The following is a 10,699-nucleotide window of genomic DNA, read 5'->3' as shown; positions in this document are numbered from 1 at the left end:
CCACAATTCCTACAGTCCCTAGCTCTAGTAGATAAGAACTTTTAAAAAACTATAATTATAATATTGTTATCACTGACAAAATTAACATTATCGTACAAAAGGTGTCAGTAAACCTCAGACCTCAGGCCAAATCTGGCCCTTTGTCTGTTTTTGTAAATAAAGTTTTATTGGAACACAGTGACACCCATTTGCTTTCCTGTTCCCTAGGGCTGCTTTCAAGCTGCAACATCAGAGTCGAGCAGTTGTAACAGAAGCCATACATTCCACAGAGCCTAACATATTTACCCTTGCCCTTACAGAAAGTTTGCTGTCCCCTGATATGTAATATCCCATCTGCCTTGAAATATCCCATATTGAAAAGACATCTCTTTATACTTCTTTTATTTTTTTATTGAAGTACAGTTGACGTATATTATGTAAGTTATAGGTATACAAAATGGTGATTCACAATTTTTAAAGGTTATAGTCCATTTATAATCATTATAAGGTATTGGCTATACTCACTGTGTTGTAAAATATAGCCTTGTATTAACAGCTTAGTTTATACATAGCAGTTTGTACCTCTTACCCCTCTACCTCTATATGGCCCCCCGTTTCCCTCTCTCCATTTTAACCACTAATTTGTTCTTTTTGTCTGTGAGTGAAAGATCTTTTTAAATCACAGTTCTGATCCAGTCTCTTACCTCCTTAATTTTCATTGACCTCTTGTTGCCTGAGAGGTGGAAGATCAGAAATATAGTGGAACTTTCCAGGCTCTTACTGCCCACTGCTGCAGCCTAATCTTACTTGTCCTTCAACCCCATGCTCTCTCTGTCCCAGCTTGTTGGTCCTTGTGTAATTCCTCAACAATCCCTTTTTTGGGCCTTTACACAAGCTGTTCCCACCAGTTATCTTCCCCTCCGCAATCACTGTCTTTGCTCAGTTAAACCAGTTCTTTCCTCGGTTGTTAGCTCAAAGCCACCTTCTCCAAAGGGTCCTCTCTGAGCCCCCAAACTTCCGTGAGACCCCAGAACCCTCTGTCGTGGACAGTGTTAGTCTTCTGTTCTACATCATGAGCACACTTGGAACCACGCACATCCTCGTTGTTTGTTGGACCACCGTCTGTTTCTCCGCTGGATGCCAAGTCTAGGAGAGTGGCCAGTATCTTCTTTCTCATCTTTGAGTCCTTGGACTTTAACATGTTGCCCAAAACACAGTAGGAGTTCAATAAATATTTGGCAAGTAGATGAATTGATTAGTTTATACTTGTTGAACTGAAATGTCCCAGGATAAGGAGGCAGACTAGGGCTTCCCAGGTGGCTCAGTGGTAAAGACTCCGCCTTCCAATGCAGGAGACGAGGGAGACATGGGTTCGAACCCTGAGTTGAGAAGATCCCCTGGAGAAGGAAATGGCAACCCACTCCAATATTCTTGCCCTGGGAAATCCCATGGACAGAGGAACTTAGTGGGCTACAGTCCAGGGAGTCGCAAAGAGTTGGACACGACTGAATGACTGAGCGAGCATGCAGTTAAGTGCAGATGATGAAGAGGCAGATATCTGAGCATGCCAGGACAATTTTCCCATCCTCTTAATCAAGAACAAAGAGAGTCATGGGGAGACAAAGATGTTGAGGTCACACAGCAGGAAAATATTAGAGCAAAAACTCCCATCCTGAGTCAAAGTTGCTTCATTGGATATCTTTCTGTTTAATTTTTAATTACAAAAGTAATATAAAAGTGTGAAAAACTACTAAAGAGCATAATGGCAAAGTTCCTCCATTCCAGTTCTGAAATCACTGTTGGTGTATTTTCCCAGGCATTTCTATTCACCTATAAATGTACCTATATGTGTATATATGTATCAGTTCAGTTCAGTCACTCAGTCGTGTCCAACTCTTTGCGACCCCATGAACCGCAGGACACCAGGCCTCCCTGTCCATCACCAACTCCCAGAGTTTACCCAAACTCATGTCCATTGAGTCAGTGATTCCATCCAACCATCTCATCCTCTGTCGTCCCCTTCTCCTCCTGCCCTCAATCTTTCCCAGCAACAGGGTCTTTTCAAATGAGTCATCTCTTCCCATCAGGTGGCCAAAGTACTGGAGCTTCAGCTTCAACATCAGTCCTTCCAATGAACACCCAGGACTGATCTCCTTTAGGATGGATAAATGCACCTATAAATGTATGTATATGTGTGTATGTATATATATATACACACACACACTTACATGTGTACCTACCAATACTCACACACATAGGGAGTTGTACAAACACAGGAGTAATCTCTGCATGTGCTTCTGAATGTGTCCTTGGTGTACCCCACGATCCCTCCCTGTGTCCTCTAGCTTGTCCAGTATGACTTGCATTAGGATCAGGACCAAGGTGAGGCGAAAGAGGCAGCCTGCACTTTAATGACCCCTTGGATACCTCTTTAAATTTTGCACCTTGGGCATCTCATTTTCCTCATCCTAACCTCGGCCATGGCCCTGCTTTGCAATATACAACATCTTCTTATTTAACCCTCACGGGACATCTGTGTTGTAAGTAGGTGCTATTATTATTGGACTTCCCTGGTGGCTCAGGTGGTGAAGAATCTGCCTGCTATGTGGGAGACCCAGGTTCAATCCCTGGGTCAAGAAGATCCCCTGGAGAAGGAGATGGCAACACACTCCAGTATTCTTGCCTGGGAAATCACATGGACAGAGAAGCCTTGTGGCTACAGTCCACAGGTCACAGAGTCAGACATGACTGAGTGACTAACATACTTTCAACACACTATTATTATTACTTTTTTTTTTTTTTTTGCTGTACCACACAGCATGCAGGATCTTAGTTCCCTGACCAGGAATCAAACCCATGTCCCTTGCAGTGGAAGCTTGGAGTCCTAACCACTGAACCATCAGGGAAGTCCCCTCATTATTATTACTACTATTATTTTCATTTCACAGATAAGAAAACTTAGGTCAGAGAGGTAAAGTGATTTTCCCAAGTTGATTCCGGATTGAACCCCAGACTGTCCAACTTCGAAGCTATGTCTTAAACCACGGGCTCTGTGTGATTCTTTGAAGGTTAGAGAGCAGCACAGATGAAGTCTGTACTTGGCAGACTGTCCTGACATTCACAAGAGGAGAGCTGGGCCCTGTAAGGGACAAGGACACGGCTGGAAGGATGGGGAGCGCTCGGAGGAGGTGGCGTTTGAGATGAGATGGAAGGACGGCTACGAGTGCAACAGGAGGTGCTTTGCAGGAGGTTACTCCAGGAGGAGAGAAGAGGAAGTAGGTCGGAGGCGGGAAGGGCAGGGGCTATTCCAGGAAGGTGTATGGTCGAGTTTGGCTGGACCACAATCAGAGACACAGAAAGGAGTGGGAGAGGCACCAGCTGTGGGGCGTGCCCACACAGGGATGCCCCTGGCTGGAGGGCTTCACCCAGCTATGCCCAGGGGCTGGGCAGCTTCTCTTGGGGCTGGGGTGGACTCCAAGCCCCTATTGTGCCTGGGAGTTGCCTACATCTGTGGGCCTCAGATTAGAGCAGGACTTTGCCCCTTCTCACTGGATAAAAAGGAGGAGAATCAAGCAGGGATCTGCAGGTTGCTTGGAGAAAATCTCTCTTGTTTCTTGGCACCAAAGTTTTCAGCTGTAAATCCTGACCCAGAAAGTTCTGGTGAGTCCCGGGGCACAGGGCAGAGTCTCAGAGGTACACATGAGAGACGGTTCCTGGGCTCTCGGGGAGGCAAAGGCAAGGTGGCAGGTGTGATGGGAGGGCTTGCCTCCTGCCCCCGTGATGGAAGATGCCCCTCTTCCCTCCCCATGAACAGACAGCTTGATTTCCTTCATCCTAAAAAGCATGGGAACTTTTAAGGACTACTGGAATGCCCAGGTTTCAGGAAAACAGGCCCTTTCTCAATGATTTGTACCCTCTCTGTGGATCATCTGTGGAAAATCATTAATTCCTTAATGGGCCCCCAGAGCCACCCAGCTGGTTTCCCAGTGACCTCCCAGCAGGTACTTCCCAGAGTGTCTGCCTGGCTTCTCTCTTTGAGCTCTCCGTCCTCAGCACAGAGGGGCATGCCAGGGCCAGTGGTCCACACAGACAGCCTCACCTCGACTCCTCACCTCTTCCCATCAACTGCTTCATCACCTGGGGAGACAGACCAGCATGGGATCCATCCGAGAAGGCCTGTCATTGTGACCATCACAGCCTCACTGCCGGGCACCTAGGAGGTGCTCAGTGAATTACAGGAAGTAGTGAGTCTTTCAAGTGAGGTCCCTGCCAATCCCCAAAGCTGACTTCTTGGTTACCAGACAAAGATCCCTCGGGCAACTCTTACAGGCGTCTACAGCCACTAAGTTTTTCCAGTAACTTAACCCAGCTGCCATGTCTCCTTTATTACAGTAAAATATACGTAACATAAAATTTACCATTTTACCCTAAAGTTAACAATTTGGGGACTTCCCTGGTGGCTAGGACTCTGCACTTTCACAGCCCTGGGTTCTATCCCTGGTAGGGGAACTAAGATCCCGCAAGCTGTGTGATGCAGCCCAAAAATAAAATAAAATTTAAAAATAAAGTACACAATTCAGTGACATCTAGTACATCCACATTGTTGTACACCCATCATCGCTACCTAGGTTCCACAATATTTTCATTACCCTAAAAGAACCCCTACAGTCATTAAGCCTTCTCCCTGTAGCCCTAGGCAGCCACTCATTTGCTTTCTGGTAAGGATAATCCACTTAAATGGAATCAGGCAATACATGGCCTTTTGCATTTGGCTTCTCTCACTTAGCATAATGTTTTCAAGGTTCATCTCTATTGTAGCAGGGGTTAGCATGTCATTCCTTTTTATGGTCAAATAATGTTCCATTATGTGGATATACCACACACTATGTGTTCATCCCTTAGAGGACATTGGGTTGTTTAATGTCCTCTGTCTAATCTGAATAGCACTGCTCTGAACATTCAAGTATAAATTTTTGTTTGAACACCAAGTATATAATCAGGGGTGGAATTACTAGATCATACAGTAATTCTGTGTTTAACTTACTGAGGAACTGCCAAAATCAATTACCAGTTTTTCCCAAAAGGCATACATCTTTATCGTGATTGTTTAGAAAATGTGTGCAGAGAGAAGAAAAAGTTAAAATCACCCATAGTCTTGGCATAAGCCTTGTCAACTTCTCTGAATGTTTCCCACCAGGATTTTTTAGAATGCTAAGTTGATCCATATTAGTACACTTCCTTAAAAATTTTATTTTATTAAAGAATAGTTGATTTACAATGTGTTATTCCTGCTACGCAGCAAAGTGATTCAGTTATGTATACTTCTCATGTTCTTTTTCATTATGGCTGTCATGGGGTATTGAATACAGTTTCCTATGTTAAACAGTAGGACCTTGTTTATCCATTCTGTTTATAATAGTCTGCATCTGCTTGCATTAGTATACTTTTCATTGACCAGTTCACACAAAAACAGAAATGTCATTTTATGCCACCTTCCGGGTGACGTCTTTTTTAAATTATTTAATTATTCATTTTGGGCTGTGCTGGCTCTTCGTTGCTGCACAGGTTTTTCTCTAGCCGTGGCAAGGGGGACTACTCTCTAGTTGTGATGCGTGAGCTGCTCATTTCAGTGGCTTGTTGCGAAGCACAGGCTCTAGAGCACATGGGCTCCATCGCTGTGGCTCACAGGCTCAGTCGCTTCGAAGCACGTGGGATCTTCCTGGACCAGGATCAAACCTGTGTCTCCTGCATTGGCAGGCAGATTCTTTGCCACTGAGCCACGAGAGCAGCCTGACAATAATTTTTTAAGTGAAAACCTTGGTCCTCCCTATCTACTTTCCTGCTATACTTTACCCCCTTACATTCATTGCCATCCAACTCTCCTGTGCTTATCAGAAACCCTGTCAGATGGGATTGCCGACTATTTTGTTCACGGCCCCGCATACTGCAGAGATTTGCTGAGTATTCGTTGAATCAACTAATGTTTGTGAATGAATGAAACATGGCTGCCAATTTAAGATATCAACTGGGTTTTCAATGCATTTGCTGGAGCACAGCAGAAAAGGTTATCCATTATTCCCCACGGATCACCAGCCACACTGGAGTCTCCCCTCCAGCCCTTATTTTTCTTATGAAGAATAAGGAAGCCTGGAGGCAGTCCCTGGAAATTGCATTGGCTCAAACTGAGTGTCTGCCCATCCTTAAACTTTCCACATACTATTTTGCAAGGAGGCCCCCCTTCTCATTTTCACCCCAGGCTCCTGTAAGGGGCTGGAAAAGACCGTCCTGAAAATCTCAGAGCTCCGAGCCCATTTGGTCCTAATTTCAGGACGGGTTTCTTCCGAACTCCAACCAAAGCCAAGGGTCCCCAAGAGGGACCATGTCTCTGCCTCTACCTTCCTGTCCATGTCAGAGCAATTCTCCCAGCCACCTTGTCACGAGCCCGCTGTGCTGCTGATATTAGTTACAGATGATGGCAATTAGAGGCCGAATCTCCCTGGCTCCTGGTAGAATATTGAGACAGAGCTACAGCTATTTTAAGATTTTAAGCAGATTTATACTTAGTGCTTCAAAGCAGGCCAGTCAGCAAGGAAAATATGGTAACTGTTGCTTTAAATTATAGCTATCATTACTTCAAAAGGAGATTCAATCAGAAACCACTGAAGACTAAAACTATTTACATCTCCTGACACTTAAAAGCAAGCGAGCAGTTTTAACCTGTCAGCCTTGGACATGTTGGCTACAGAGAGAAAAGAGCCTCACCGGCCTGCGAAGAAAAACACTTTCAAGGGAGCAGGACCTGGGAAGGGATCTTGGGGGTCCTCTCCATCAGAGCTTACTCCCCTCTCTCTCGAGTGGCCCAGGAGGGATTTGGGGTCTAGGGTGTGGGACTCTGCCCAGGTCTACAGGCAGCAGTCTCTGAACCCCTGGGAAGCCTGGCTGTCCCCAAAGCAGGACTGCCCTTTTCTGTCTGGCCTCTGGCCCCCAGGTCCCTGCCTGGGGGAAATCCCGTCTCATCTCATTAACACGAATCCCAGGACAGGACTGTCCTTGCTTTCTCCAGGCTCCACTGCATGGACTGGACAGGAAGGCTGGGTTATGTATCGATCAACTCAGAGCCTTAGACAGTGGTCAAAAGCATTAGCTGTGGAGACAGACTTCTCTGGGTTAGAGTTCGGGCTCTTGAATTTACTGGCTGTGTGACCTTGGACAAGCCACTTAACCTCTCTGAGACTGAACTTCCTCATCTGTAAGGATGAGGTGATCCCAAATCCCCGTTTTATAGGATTGTTGAGATGCTTACATGAGAGGATGTATGTAATGCAGCCTGCCCCCTCTACACACACACACTCTCACACACACATGTGCACACACACACATGCACACACACACACGCATGCACACTGGCATCTGGCTCTGAAGCTTACAGCACCTGCAACTTTTCCCTGAAGGTTTACCTTGCCTCCCCGAATAGGTCTTTAGCTCCTTGAGATCAGGAATACTATTTTAGAATTCTTCTGGATTTTTCTCTGGCCCAGCTGGGCCTGCCAAGGAGGGACGGAGGCTGGGGAGCACCAGCTTTACTGTCAGGAAGAACTGGCTTGCAGCGTCACCCAGCTGTGTTGCCCCGGGGAAGTGCCTGGAGCTCTCAGAACTTTTTTCCTCACCTCTGAGTGATCCATGGAGATGTTCTGAGGACCAAAACGGGAAAACACAAATAAATTACCTAATGCACTAAAAGGGGCTATTGCTATTATCACAATCATTACTGACACACAAGCCTGAAGGCAAATGAATGTCTTTTCAGTTGCAAGATGGATTCAGTTCTTTTCCAGGGGATGGTGGTATCAAGGAAGGTTTTTAATGAGAACTCCAAACTTGGAGAACTCTCCCGGAGGCCCTACCACTCAGATTCCCCTGTTAGGTTCTTAGCACCTGTTTTGTGTCAGGCAACTCCCCGGGTGCTTCCAAATAAGCTTTCTGGAAGCCAGAAGGTCCAGGCAATAAATAAGTCCCTTTCAGTTCCTCTTTTTTTTTTTTTTTTTCCGAGAAAGAGGAGTGTTGCAGAGAGATCTCATTTTCTAAATGGGTGTGGTCTGTTTTTCTGATGAGGCTCCTTCTTTGCTGCAGGGACACACCCTCAGGCTGTCAGGGTGAGTTCTGAAGCACAAGGGAGCCTGTGGGGTGTTCTGGGCCTGGGAGCACTGATATGAGGTCATCGGATGTCCCCAAAGGGCAGCCATTGGTCCCCAGAAGAAGCCAAGCCGAGGGTGAGACCCCAGGCTGACCAGAGCGCTGCTCCTCGCCTCCACGGAGGAGAGCGGCAACTCGGGACCCAAGGGAGCAAAAAAAGGCCATGGAGCCGTGGCAGGCAGGGAAGATGGTTTCCCAAACAACAGGGCTCTGGGCAGAATCTGCCGGGCGCTGACCACCTGCGTGCCTCACCCCTCAAAGTTGCAGTCCTCTCCTCTCCCTGCTCGGTGGCCCTGGAAGCTGATCCAACCGGTCTGGATCAAAGAGGTCCAGTGTGCTTCCTGCTCACCTCCCCCCGGGGAATTTATTCTCTGGCTCCCTCCCTGGGGCACCTGGGACAGGCAGTGAGGTCAGCAGAGAGCTCTGGGAGGTCCTTTCTAGAGATTCTGACTTCTCGATTCTGATGGCTGCTCCTTACCCTGGTCCCTTTGGGCCAAGAGGTGGCAACAGCTCACTGTCATCCTTGGGTTTCTCTGCCCCCTGCCCATATCTTTGCAAATACAGTAAGTCCCCTACATATGAAAGAGTTCTATTCCGAGAGAGGGTTCGTAAGTCAGGTTTGTTCATTAAGTCCAACAAACTTAGCCTAGGTTCCCAAATAACACAACTGGCTATATAGTACTGTACTATAATAGGTGTACAATGCTTTTCATGCAAATAATACATAAAAACAAGCAAAAAATTAAAGAAAACATTTTAACCGTACAGTACCCTGAAAAGTACAGTAGTACAGTACAACAGCTGGTATAAGGGGCTGAACAGGCAAGAAGAGTTACAGAGAGAGGAGGGAGAGGAACTGGGAGATGGCAGAACTGAAGGCTCGCCAGCAACAGGAGACGGAGGGCAAGCTGCAATTTCTCTCCATGGTAGGTCAGCTGGTAAAGAATCCACCTGCAGTGCAGGAGACCCCGGTTCGATTCCTGGGTTGGGAAGACCCCCCCGGAGAAGGCAACGGCTCTCCACTCCAGTGTTCTTGCCTGGAAAATCCCATGGACAGAGGAGCCTGGCAGACCCCAGTCCATGGGATCGCGCAGAGTCGAACACGACTGAACGACTTCCACTTTCACTTTCTGACGTTGATGACACAGGTTCTGGTTCCCTGCTGGAACCAGAGGCATGTTCGAGTGTTAGTAAGTTGTTTGTGTGTAGGGGACTTACTATAGTGCCTTTCAATGGCCTCCTCGAATGAGTCTGTTTCCTACTGAAGCTCAAACTGCCAGGCTGGCATCGATGGTACCAGCCCTCCCCAGACCTTGTTTTCCGTCAGTATGTGTGATGGGGACACCCCTTCCAACCTCTCCAGAGAGGTGGCTGTGACACAGCGCACCCTCAAGGAGGCCTTGAGGAGAGACAAGGAACGTCACCCCTGCCAGGCCATCAGGGCCCCCAGGCAGCCCAGGAAAGCCCACTTTCTAAGAAACTGACAACCATAAATCATTGTAGGCAAGATGTTGTGAGTGTCCCAGCCAAGCAGAGGAGAGTAGTAGAGCAGGGAGGGAGGAGCAGAGGCAGGAAGGGGTCAGAAAAGGGTTGGAGGAGACAGACAGACCTTACCTAATCTCCTGATGACCCCGGGGAATTCCCTCTATTTCCAAGTGATCATAAAATACTCACCTAATTTAGGAGGAATTGGAGACAAAAGAAGTTGCTTCACCACGAGCACTTTGCACAAGACAGTCTTCATGATAAGTTGTGGAGGATTTAAAAGGTTGCTGACATTTTCCGTTATGTATCTTTTCATTAGAGGTAACTATCACTTTAAGCAAATTGTTTCAGGGCCTGGAATGTGGCAATAAGTGATCTAATTAGTGTAGGTTGTAATTTAGGAAGGTTCATTATGTCACAGACATTATGACTCCTGGGTATTACTAAAGGACTCATTTGTAGCCCTTGAAATGATTTTCTCATGAACACACATAATGTCACCCATCAGACTCGTGTGGAGCCTTCAGATGCCTGGACATGTACGAAACTCCAGCTTTCTTGGGAACTAGGTTTCCAGACGGTAATAAACAAGTGAACAGACAGTTAGAGGAAAACCCAGTTTTGACTAAAACAACACTGGACCCTTCAACTCTGTTACCCAACGTCAAACTAATCATTTAGGACAAACGTGGCATTCAGTGAGAACCAAGGAGCCTATGACCTCTAAATATTTTCAATCTCATGGAGCCAGAAAGCCTGAGAAATGGCTGGCTTTGAGTTTTTGCTATTTTCTTTGGTACCTTTCTGTCGCCCCAAAGAAAGCACACTTGTGATATTCATAGTTACGAAAAGAAAACATGCTGTCAGCTGAACCACCAACTTGTAATGGTGTCACTGGAGTGCAGCAGAGCCTAGCTGCTGTCTACCTACATGTTTCCCTTCCTCCTGGGCAACAAGGTAAACTACATTTCCCAGCTTCCCTTGCAGTTAGGGTGGCCATGTGACTGGGTTCTAGCCAATGGAATATAGGCTGATGTGCATC

This window comes from Cervus elaphus, chromosome 4, assembly GCF_910594005.1.
Source record: "Cervus elaphus chromosome 4, mCerEla1.1, whole genome shotgun sequence".
NCBI lineage: Eukaryota > Metazoa > Chordata > Mammalia > Artiodactyla > Cervidae > Cervus > Cervus elaphus.
This window is presented reverse-complemented; position numbering follows the sequence as displayed.